The sequence below is a fragment of the Bombus huntii genome, chromosome 6 (genome assembly GCF_024542735.1).
Source record: "Bombus huntii isolate Logan2020A chromosome 6, iyBomHunt1.1, whole genome shotgun sequence".
Classification (NCBI taxonomy): Eukaryota; Metazoa; Arthropoda; class Insecta; order Hymenoptera; family Apidae; genus Bombus; species Bombus huntii.
In genome coordinates, this window is record NC_066243.1 from 15,203,246 (window position 1) to 15,216,349 (window position 13,104).

At 41.6% G+C, this 13,104-nt stretch overlaps 1 protein-coding gene across 1 annotated transcript in view; it reads left to right on the top strand.

Annotated features, from left to right (window-relative positions):
• LOC126867137 (protein sister of odd and bowel-like) overlaps positions 1–13,104 on the top strand; it is a 255,175-nt gene that overhangs the window by 204,176 nt on the left and 37,895 nt on the right. The gene's annotated exons all lie outside the window — the stretch shown is intronic.

The following is a 13,104-nucleotide window of genomic DNA, read 5'->3' on the forward strand; positions in this document are numbered from 1 at the left end:
CCTCTAACTTCGAAACGTTTCGCGTTCATCGTCTGTTTCGCAATTCCAGAAATTTCATCGACTCGTATCTTTCGTAGATTCGTAGATTAACAAATTTTCTAATATATTTCCCTGTCAGTTTATCGCCTGGATTATTCATGACTCGGAATAATCGTTGTAATCGATTAAAAATGCGCGACTGGTTCCATGCTGCCTTTAAAATCTAATCGATCGATGCTGCAGAAAATTCCTGCGAAACATATTGTATATAAATTTTCTAAACCACATAAATATAGAAACAGAGCGTTTTACGTATATCTACAATCCTATAGAATTGTCCATTTCGTATTTATTTGAAATCATATCGTTTTTGAATAAAATATCAAATAATATTCTACCACGATATAACACCAAATATTAATTTCACTGCTCCATTCGTATTTCCATATTTTATTCCTTCTATTTAAAACGATTAATAAATAATCCTCATGAATAAATAATCAAGAACGTTCGTTTGTATCAAACATTCGCGTTTATCGATATTTCCTCTAATATCTTTTTCATATCCTGCGAGTTCAATGTTCCCTTTCCACTGGCTGAGTATCTTTACGCAATCGAAGCATTCGTCTCGAAAGACTCGTGGTATCAGTACGAATTAATTTGAGGAATGTTTGAACGCGATTCGGGCCAGCTCCAACATGGTTCGATCAGCGGTCGGGCGAAAATTTCGTCGAACGGGTTTCCAGTCTGATAATGTTACTCGCGACCTGTTTCGGCATGAAATACTTTCCATGCCGTGGTGAACACTAAATAGATAGCCGAGGAAAATGCGAGACGGCCGTACATGCGAGCTCGTGTATACTCGTGGCCGCGCAGCGGAAATGAATAAGGAGCGCGTGGACTAAAGGACTGCTCGCACGAAATAATGAACAGGTATACAATGTAAGCTCGTAATCTGGTGAGTTTGTATCTCGTAACGTGTTCGAGCCAAAGAAACGTCGTCGAGATGAATAAAACGGTCGTTTACGAAAGTATCGAAACGCTTGTACGCATCTATCGTGAATATATCGTACGAGACATTTTGAAATTTTATTGGCATCGTTGTTATTATTATACGGTAGCAAGACACGCGATTAGGATGATCGTACTGATGATATTTTTAATCAGTCTGATGACGTAGAACAGCTATAGCTAACGAAACGATAAAGTCGTGGCAAGGATAATCGTTTGTGTATTTTTAACGATTCGTGAATAAGTTATGTTAACCTGTCAGTATATCTCTGGATTATTCATGAGTCGGAATAATCGTTGTTATCGATTAAAAACGCGCGACTGGTTCCACGCTGCCTTTAAAATCTAATCGATCGATGCCACGTAAACATCGTCCAAACGTTTTTTACAACAAACTTTATAAGGAATAAAACCTACGAGGTGCGAATTCTGTTAAAAAAAACAATTGAATTTTATAAAAATTATGTTTTATATAAATTGTATTATATAAATTATGTTTGTATTATATAAATTATATAATTAATTGTTTTATATAAATTATGTTTTATATAATGTATATTTTATAAAAAGATGCAAGCGATTTACACCATATATAAGAGCAGACGCTATTAAGATCGCAAACTACTATTAGATTTCTCCGTGGAAATGAAAGAACGAAAAATATCCACTGGATAAAACGGAAAATATCATCATCGCTGCAAAATGATAAAGTACACTTCAAATAAAACTGATCGACCCACATCCTCGTTTCGTTAAATCAATCTTCGACTAATAGACTTTCTCGTTGCGAAAAGAAAAAGAGACGAAAACGAAGAGTCTTCCAGTTTATCGATCACGACTCACGACTAACCTCGTCTCACGATACCAATTTATAATCGAGCTCACCAGGTGCACGTATTCTATACCATCGTCGGCAACTATTAATCGCTATGCTCGTCGGCCGAGCTGCGAGCTTCGTGTACCATGATCTCTCGACATTTGACACGCCGTGGCACGAAAATTCGTCGTCGAGGGAAACTAAACTGGTCACGGGGTTTCACGAGGTTTCACGGGGTTTAGCGCGCGTGCACCGTCCGGCTATGGTTATTGCATAAGCGTGCGGAAAATTTATAAATGGCAGGCGGTCTACACATCTGAAACGATCGTTACGCAACGGTACACGCCGCTGTATAATATCGGGAGATAAGTACCGGTTTCGCAGACGCGAACTTCCACCAAAGTTCGCCGCAGACCGTTATTTGTTTTCGATAATTTTACAGCCAATATCGATCGACCAGCTTGGAGAGGGTGGGAGGAACGCGTAAACATTGCGCGTAAAAGAAAATTCTAACACGTTCACTGCTGCGTTTCATCGTCGACGATGCGCGATCTTTCTTTAAAACGATTAATAAGATAAGCGTAAGTCTCGTGGACTGAAAAATTGTCAACGTTTTGGTTATTAATTTGCAACGACGAAACGGAATATAAATTTAAAGCCACGGAATTCTCGCTACGCCGAATCACAGAAAAGGAGACGACGGATAAACGACGATTTTAATTAACCATGTCCGTACCTTAATGACTTTTTCATTAACGAACGCGTGCACGACCGGTGTCACGCGATTCCATTGCGGAAAGTGGCAATCTCCTCTTGTTTTGTGATAAAAAAAAAAAAAAAAACAACATCGTTCAACGCAACGTTTAATTAAGATAAATATTGGCGAGTCGGTCCAGCATGTGGGAGAGCCGGTCCCATGACGTAACTCGTTATTCAATACACCGTGATTGAACTTAGAATTCAACCGCGTCCATCCACTATCCTACACTCTCTCTCCCACTCAAGAGAGAGAAAGAGAAAGAGATGCACGCCGGTGTCTCTGCATTCCGTTACACCGGGAATACTCTCTGGTCTTACGTAAGTAACGAGCCTGACGACGACGGCTTACGACGACCAACGTCGTGAATTCAATCGGTCGATCAGCGTCTTTCACGAAATAATCTGTATCGCGATATATTTAAACGAAGCTATTTCGACCGATAACTGCGACGTGTCCTGAGAAGGACACGTGGTAAAAATTGAAATAAGAGATTTTTCGTGTAAATACGAACGCATATCTCGACGATGCCGTAAATATTATCGTCGCCCACTTGCAAATTTGTAATTACTGGTCGATAATTAATATAACGTCGATTATTCTTACACCCTTAATTGGCGGTTAACTGCGTTTTAAAAGCAAAATTATTGCTGCGCGTATCAATTTTCTCGTTTTGAATATTCCTTCGTATTTTTAAAGTTTGTCCGTGAAAACCGGAAGCATCGTGCATATCGGATTGTCAATCTGAATGCATAATGCAACGATGTTGGGATCGTAGGCTACATTATAAATTAATGAAATTCACGCACGTGAGAAGATAATACAATAAATGCGAGTAAAAAAATTACACAACTTGCACCTATTAGAAATATCCTTGCCCGAGAACAGCAACATGTTTTCCTGAATCCTGGTCTATTTTCTTCATTCGCCACCGTACAAAACCATAGAGACACGCGTAAAATATTTTCAACCCATTAAAACGATTCCATTAGGGTGTGTCTCGTTCTATGTTTTTTTTTTTTTTTCTTTACCTATAACTAATTTATGCACGAAGTTTACTCGTTTCATGAAAAATGTATAAATCGAGCAGTAAAAGAGAACACCCATTACGCCTTACGTTCCTGATTCACGTTCCCATTAATCGCGTAACTTTCCTCCTACTTTTCAACAAAACGAAATATCTATTTCCTGTATGCACGTTTAGGAAAACCGTACGACAAGTTTTTCCAAGTTTACTCGGAATATCCATGTGTCCGTGCTATCTGAAACTTCGACATTCTTTCCGATCACCCGACCGACCGAACATAGCGAATTATTAATCAGGCGTGCAAATTATTTGCGATATTCGTTATCCTTGCTACAATATTATAAGATATAATAACCGCGCGACAGTAATTCGAGCAAATAAGTAATTCACGTCACTTCAGCTGACGCGAATACATTAACATCGTGCTTGGCCGACGTGTTTTTACGTGTTTTTATTCATTTTTATCCTTCCCTCGGGAAACCAATGGGGTAAAAAAATGAAAAAGTCGCGTTCAAGGCCTGCACGAACGTTCGAGTGAAATAAGTATAAACAGGCTTGTGACACTTGTTACGTCGATTTGCTCTGATTCAAAAATTTGCATGATCGATACGATCGTAGGAACTCGCGCACTGCCTGTTGAACACGCGTTCAACGCTGCCTGTTCGCGAAACCGCTGCTTCTCATCGAGAAATAAGTCGTCGAGTTTAGATCGAGACGGCGGCCTTAATATGAATTTAATGCAGCTATCAAGCGGCTCGCCGTCTTTCCCCGCTGTTTCCTGCTCGGTTCACCGCGTCATCCTACCTGTTACTTGGATTATTAGCAAATGGTGCCGGATTTTTCGACCACCCTCGGTTTCCCCTGTCGCTTGCGAAACCCATGGAACGCGGTAGACGCGCGGTGAAACTGGAATTTCACCGTTCGGACAGGTGATTCGGAGCAAGATTCTGTAAAATTTGATGGACGTTAACGAGAACCGAAAGAAAAGTGGAAAGCGATTGCTTGAGGTGTTCGGACTGTGTTATTTTTCAGATACGAGCATAGCAAATTTTGAAACATTATTGCTATTATCGCTGTTCCATTGAGTATACATGGTATATCCTATGTTCGCTACTACACAGGGTGTAACAGAACACGCGCCACTTTGCGAGCTAGAAACAGCGGAAAAAATTTTCGCGTTTAATCGTTTCTTTTATCTGTCTTCGTCTACGAGACGCAACGAATTTTCTGTCATCTAATTGCCTTTACGAAGAATGCTCGGAATAATCAGCTCGCGTGTCGAGGCAAGTCCGCACACGTCTTGTCGTAGATCCGGTTCTCTATGGTTTCTGGTGTTTCCCGAATTTCTTGAAGAGCCTGTTCTATCCCGAACCTTCGTGTTTCGACGTTTCCGATAGCTTTGCTCTGTTCATATAAAATTCCTTACGTCTGAACGAAGGCGTATGGAAGTTCGTATGAGCATCTTTCATCGCTTTTAGGTGTACGATCAGCTCCCCAAACGAGCCCCACGTGTTCTGTTACTTGTCGTGTAACCTTTCGATGTACGATTGGATTAAAAGCGGTTTGTACGTGGCCAATGTTTTATCAATGTTATAGCCGAAGGAGAATTGCGGAGATTTATGGAACTGCAAAATTCACCGATGCTTACTGCTAATGCGGTTAACCCAGTTCAATCGGCGAAAGCTCGTACGGTGAGCTTCTTGATGCGGTAAACTACGATTTCTTCTGCACAACGTCGGCGTATTTAACTTAAAATGAGACGATATCTCAGGGCAGATGATGGTGCCATTAAGCACATTCTATGTGCCATTGGTATAAGTTAAATATTCGCATAGTAGGAGACACAGAGTTTATTTTCTTGCCAGTATCGTTTTTACTAATTATTATTAGTTACGTACGGTCAAATATGCGTACGATCGATCAGGAATAATTGACTGTTCGAAATCTCACGTGAACGTGTAAAGGAGAAATACTTGAAAGTTAGAGATAGCTGATAAATTACACGCGTAAAGTCAAGCTTAATAACAGCTTGAACCTGTACAACCCTTTTGCCGTAAATTTCAACTATATATCATTAGATGATCACCATGATCTTTAAGAATATTCTCCAATAAAAACATATTATTATCGTGTCGGATATAAGAACGTCACGAACGCGCGTCCTATTAGCTCGCACAACTTATGCACATCGATGCAAATTTTTGTAATTAATTATATACAAACTACGGAATATAATTTTCAGGAATGTAATGGCGCAAAGAGAGGTAACCTTGCGAGATACTCTGACTTTGAATTAGTTTCGTAAAAGAGACTGTCGAAAATTACACGATATCACCTCTTAACAATTAAGATGCGAATAAATCTGTCGAACAACGATAACTCGAATATGTCATTGGTTCGGACAATTCTCTTCTTCAATTGGCAAAATAAAATCACAACGTCACGATGTTATGGATACGTGGATGTTATGGATTTCTTTGAATTTCCCGAAATCGTGAAATCCAGATGGACAAAGATAAGAAGAAAAGTATTATACTGGAATTCTCTTTCGCAGCCAACAGCCACGATATTAAAAAACAGAATCGCAGGATGTAAATCGGTCGAAAGAAACGACGAATGTCGAATACTCGACAAGTTGAATTAACTGATCGTATGTCAAATTAATTCCAGTATTTCTTCAACTCGTAACGAATAAATTGCAGCGGAATATCGCGGAGCGCATCCCCTGCTAAACATCCTGCTTAAACCACTTAACGTCTCCTCGATCTCATCAAGACAAGCCACAACTCTGCAACAAAGTAGCCGTTCGGTGGTCGGATCTCGTGGCTGGCATTCCCGGCGATTCTCGTGTCGCTTCCGGTAGCTATAAAGACAGACCCGACGAAAAATGCAGACGTCGCGCGCACATCGGCAGATCGTGGCCCGTGGAGCGTGGCGGCTGAAAAAGGCGACGGGGTTAACGTCGTAAATTTGTTATCTCGCAACGAGGACGTTGAATCGCGCAAGGTTAACGGGACACGCGGATAGCCCAGTGATTTTCAACCTTCTGCGTTTCACGGCCTGCACCAGCTAATTACTGAAATAGCCTGGCATGCCAAAAATATATTATATTTGGTTGGAGGTAGGGTTCGTTCGTTGCACGACTTCTATCGTTTTCATTTGACGATCTTAGAGAAAAGATGTCGACGTTCTTCATTGGATGATCGGTGGCCCGTGGACTTTTGTACGCTTATGCGAAATTTAAAGACGCGAAATTGCATAGAACGTGGGAATACCCGAAACATTCGAAGTAGCGCGATCGTCGTAACTTTTAAAGGACGAAGGAAACGTCTGTCCAGGTTCTATTCCTTAGAAATATTTTCACAAAAATTTGAATAGAAATCCGTAGTTCAGACACAACGGTAGAAACACAGTAGGAACGTGAACCTTCTGCTCGAGTTGCGGCAGATGTCAAAATACTTACGACGATGCGAAATTGAAACAGGCGTATCTGGTGGGAACAGTGGTTGCGAGAAAAATGACTTTTAATATTTAACAACACGGCATCGATTTCGTACGCGTTGTCAGAGATACGAACTGTCGTATCTTCGGTTTCGATACAACCGTTTCTTTCTTTTTCTCTTTCTTCTCCTCCTCCTCGTATTCTTTATCCTCGATCTGCTGTCTCACTCGACATTTCGTTAATTTAGTTTCAACGCAGATACGGCTTTCCGGTTTAACATGCATACAGATAAACGATTTTCGTGCTACCTGGCACCGATAGCTGGATTTAAGCGAAAGTCGCAGATACGCGTTTTCGGCGTAACACGGCAGATGCGAGCAACTTACGAGAGGCAAACGGCCGTGTGCGACCTGAGCTCGGAGTCGGGCGAGTTAACGAGGATGTCCCGCGAAATGGGCGAACGGGTGGATAAAATAGCGGGCGTTGGCCACGGTCACGCGTGTCACGCAGCCGAAAAAAAGGAGAGATAATCGAAAGAAGCCGGCCGGAGGGCGAGACCGCGCGTTCTTTCACGTACACTCGCGATGAACGACGCGGGATTTCGTATGCCGAAGAAAGAACACGAATCCTTCTTTTTCCGCTCTGTCAGAGCCGAGAGAGATAAAGAGCGAGACAGAGAGGCTGAACGGATGTTGAGACGACTTTAAATGCATCCTGCGTGCCGCCTCTGTTTCTCTCTGTGCCTTTTTGTTCCTCCTCTCATTGTCCTCTACCGTTGTTGGCCGTTTTCGCCGCGCCTCTTACGTCCACTGTCCTCATCGTCCTCTCTTTATTCGCCCCTCTTTTTCTCTCTTTCGTTTCTCTCGGCGAAACGGCCCTTTCTCCCAAAACGCGCAAAAAATGCGGTAATAAAGCGGCGGATCGAGTTTTGGAACGAAGCCGACGCGCATGGCGGACAGCGGGCAAACGTAAATGAAAACGTGACCACGAACGATGGTTGATGCAAAATTACCGCATCCCTGGGTTCCACAACGCCTCAGGATGCATTGCATTTCGTCGCTTTGCGCGATCTCAGGCCGGAGAAAAGGGAATGACACCTCCTTTCTGTCCGATCCTATTCGTGTAAACAGGGGATTTCTCTTAATCGAATAACTGGTTTGTATCGTAGAAGTATTTCGTTGTTCCGTATAATACACGTACAGATCGTGTGTATTTACGGAAGTTCGTATCTTTCTCGATGGAATTAGAAACACAGAGTCTGACTGAGAAGTTCTGTCATCGATTGGATATCGCAGAGAGCACTCCGTTTCGGATGTTTTCTCCGTAACTTTTGTGCCTTACGTGTTTGCGTTGCGTGTAGTCGCGCGTCTTCCAATTCCAAGAATTTCGATATTAAACGCCAGAGTTTCGATATTCGACATAGACTGGAAAAGAAGAATACAGAAACTGACAGAAGTCGTTCCACTCTTCTCGAGAAATTTCTGTCTCCGTTTGATATTATCTTCGCACCACGACGATTACCGGCGCACGCTGTATGAAGCGAAGTGCCGTCCCCCCCCAAAAAAAAAGAAAAAGAAACGCCTGATTTCTCAATTTTCAACCGGGTCCAGACTCACGACCGCCCATTTGTAGTCGTTTATGGCAAGGCACTATGGATCGTCGGCGTCTACCTACTAATTACTAATTAGCAATTAGATCCGAGCGTGCGCGAGCTGCTTTTCTAGGACAGCAGCTCGCTGAAATCATCGCGTTCCAGCTTAATCGTCGTTCGTGCTAGAAGCTTGACGATCCCCTCCTCCTCGTGTGCCGCGACGCGGGCGCGTTGTCCGCTTTATTAATAATAATTACGGCTTTTCCCAGATTTCTGTCCGATTTTCCTCGTCCCTGAGTCAATCTCGAAGGCGGTCGCGAGCTTTCAAAGGAAATTGGCGCTCGTTAACAAGCCCCACGTTGCATAGCCAGTGGCCGGCTAATAGGTGGAAGCTGCTTTAGGGCAGATTTAAACAGCAGAAAGCGATAGAAGCGATCCTACGAACGTGTCGTAATAGCGCGAGCTCCTAATTATCTGACTATCTGACTAGACAGAGGGGTGGTTTCCTTTTGGTTTAGTTTTTCGGCCAAGTGGTTTGCTAAATAATCGAACTTAATTGTTAATAGGCGATCGTCTCGTCCTATTTCTTTTTTTAAATTATTTAATTCGTACTTTACAATTTGTCCAGCCGGACATTCGGTAAATTTTTCCAACTGTTCGTCCTATCGAACGAGACACTCGACGTTGCGAGATTGCATCTGCTCGATCGTAGGTAGCCAGAAATTTGTTTAATCGTAAAATAAACGAGCTTCGTGCATTCGATGTGCGATAGTTGGTCAATTAGATCAAATTCGTTTGATCGTAATTGGAGATGGAATTGGCGGAACTAGCTGGCTAAATTTATGGTTATTCGTGTCGTTCCGCTTAATTTAGAGCGAGTCGAGAAAAAGTATCTCGCACGCTTCTCCATTCGGATATCTTTATCGCATCGAATATCGATCATGAAATATCTTTACAACGACGTAATATACCATTGCTATTTATATCGATACGCGTGTTCTTAGCGTTAGTTCTTTAACGTAAAGAAATAGCAGCGACGTAAAAGAAGCAGTAATGAATTGAAACGTCAACTTAAATAATACCAGCATTTCGTTTCGCAAACCCATCACCGTAAACCTAGTTACATATCCATACTAAATACAAGGTGTCTCATAATATACGACACGCAGTGGAATTTCAAATTCAGCGCTCGCGCACAAGATCCTATATTTCACCTTGTTTTCGAGTTATAGTTAGAGGGAATTTTATGTTCCAACAAGCCATATCTGCTTACCGATGGATTCTAGCATTCGAAATGACCACGTTGAGCTCGATGCGAGCCAATAAACGTCCCGTCAACATCTTATTCTCTTACTCTGGCAATTACTCGTTGCTCTCTCAATCTGTTATTCTAATTCGCTGGAAGCCATGTTCAACCGTGCGGTATCACTCGAGTCTAGAACTTCATTCGTCGAAAGAGTCGTTGCAACACGACGAAACTCGCCACAACTCGTAGCACCAACCACGTGAAACAAGATGTATGCACTACCGTCGATGATTATGCGAAACGGCGACTTTAGAACTCCACGGACGTCGCTTTGATACGCGTAAATTCAAATTACGTAAAATCATACGTACAACGACTCGCCAGAGTATTCCAACACCTGTGAACACTCGCATATTTGCGCGAAATATTTCGAAATTTCGTTAGTATCGTAACGACAACCAACTATCGCGATGCTGCTGGGGGAAATTGCAAACGATTCTGACCGTGTACACAGAAGTTACGACACATTTAGTGCAAATATATATATTTTTGACAAAGTTCACGAAAGTATTTAAACAGGTAATCATTCTCGATATTAACCAGTTGGTCGTTTTCCACGAGTATACTCGTCACGAAGAAATGACCATAGTTTGTGTCACGACGAGCGCTGTCGGTAATAAAATTAAAAAATAAAACAGTCCTTTCGTTACAATTTAATTCTATGTTACAACAGCCACATATACTCTGCGTTCGACGAGTATACTCGTCGTCGTTTACTCTTTTGCGACAAATTTTAGGTACACGCTTTTCAAAGAAGTCGCAACAGCAAACCGGTGAATAAGTCTCAGCATTCGACGAAATCGCCTAAGTGTGACTATTCATACTCTTCCTTCTGTAATCATTTTATTAAATATTCGCAGTGAATATCTTGCAACCTGTATGCATATTATCAGATTGGGTTTCAACTTTACCCTTTCACTCTCGCTGAACGTTACATTCAAAGTCAAAGTTCGTAAGAAAGCGATAAGTCGGATATCTCAAAGTAAAAACTGTCAAGCTTTCCAAAAGGAAACACGATAGAAACTCGTCAATTTCCCGCGTTCTGTGGACTGTAAACGCACAGTGGTTCTAGATATTTCCACGAGCCAAGCGCGCGTGTTTCCTCGGTGAAATTTCTTAAGCTTGTCCGACTTGTAGCAGATAACGCGAAACGCTTAAACGTCCCGAGTCGAGACAGATAACGAGGAACCTCCTGAATGTCGGAGACGCGCATAAATAACGCGGGACGTACGAAACATCGGGTGGATAGATAGCGGAAACGTTTTGTGCGTCAGGGTTTTAATAGGCGGATAAATTCTCCTCGACGATCGATAAAGCTTCACCGCTGTTTAAGAGTTCGACGTCTCGTCAGCTTCGGACAGGCTGGAATCGATAAAGGTTCCAACGAATTTGTCACTGACTCGAATCGAGGAAAATTTCTGAAAAAAGAATCGGAGATCGCTGATCGGAACGGGATGAGAATGTGAAAGCGTGGCATATTTTACAAGTATCTGTATAAGAAATTGCAAAGTTAAAAGAAATGTTACATTATCGATTAGAGAAACTGATTGTATTTACGTACCTACTGGATCTTTGGAATTTATCAATTTTTCTTTTTTTAAATTGTATCTCGTAGAATTACGTATAGGCGCGAGATTATTCACTCGGTTAGGAAGGTAGGAAAAATTGATCAAAAATTGTTGTAATATATTCTTCAACACCAAGTCGCGTATCAAGTATTTTCTTCAATGTTAATTTTACCAAGTATTTCGATAGAAATTTGGCCAGCGTTTTCAAAGATCTTCGGCGATCTTTTCGCATTTTTACGACACGTTCAACCTCCTTAAATGAAAAGCATCGCGGTAGTTTTTTTATCCATCGAATCGTAGCTTGTGGAAAGGATCGTCCAAAGAGACCAACCGATTTCGTACAAAAGAAGAAGATAAGGTAACTGTTAATTTGAAAGTCTTAAAGTATCAGACTTACAGTATCTTACAGTATCAGTCTTAAATATCTACTCGTAGCATTTACAGACAGACTACGAATGAAAATGGCCAAAAAGTGGGCGACAATCTTTATACGTTTGTAGGTCCGTGCCGCGAGAACGGTTGGAATCGATTGGAACACGTATTTACGTGTCGTGTAGCTGGCAAGCACGCAGGCAAAAACTACGGCTGTTGCGCGAATCGGTGCATTAGCGCGTATCACCATGCACGAGCTCGTAAGCGTACCGATCCAATTAGCTTTCTCGTTCGACGGCATTCTCAAAATTTATCCACCTCGGTTAATTAATTGCTGGACGCGCAGTAGCACGTTGGTTCGTCGTAATTCTGCCGATAACCTGGAAATATCCAGCAGTGGCAAAGTGAAGCGATAAAGTATTCTGATACAGTGGTGTTCCTTTTTGTCGCATTTTTATCGTCGTTGATCGAGAAAGTTGAACGTTCAGAGTAAATTATCTAATCGTCGTATCGATGGAAGATAATTGGGAATCGACATTTACGCAGGGGAAATGCTACCTATGATTTCGCCGATAAATACAAGAGGATATTAGGTTGTCCGGAAAGTTAATTTCGTTTGAACAACAATTTCTGTTTTATATTATTTTATTGAATTAGGTCTGATCCATTTTCTATTCTATTTCTATTATTACGTTCGTGCATAATTCAATAAGTTAATATAAAACAAAAAGTATCGTGCGTCCATTATTTTCTTAATAAAACGAAAGAAGCTAATTTTTCGGACAACCTGATATACGTATCTCGTCAAGAGTTAAATATCGATCTATTCGACGCAAATCACTGTGAAATAGCAGTTTCGTTTCTTGCATTATCGTTTTTGCTGCGGTGTTGGATCGTTTTTCACCGCGAGACGAGAATACGCGAATTTGCAGTAACTGGAACGCGATCGCGGAAGTATCGATAGCTTTTGCTAATTGAATGATCGCGTAAAAAGCAAATGGAATCGTTGCCTGTGATTCAACGTGTTCGTGTTTGATGCGGTGTTTCGATTGTGAAACGAGGAAGAGATTTTGCTCGGCAAACGAATTATGTATCGCTTACGTTAAACTCACTTTCGGTTACCCGGTTCCGCACGTAACGATTTTTCAACGGGTTCGAATGGAAGAGCCGCGAGAGAAATTTGTACCATTTTCTGACATTATCGCGAAAGTTCTGATCGAGAATTCCTTTTCCA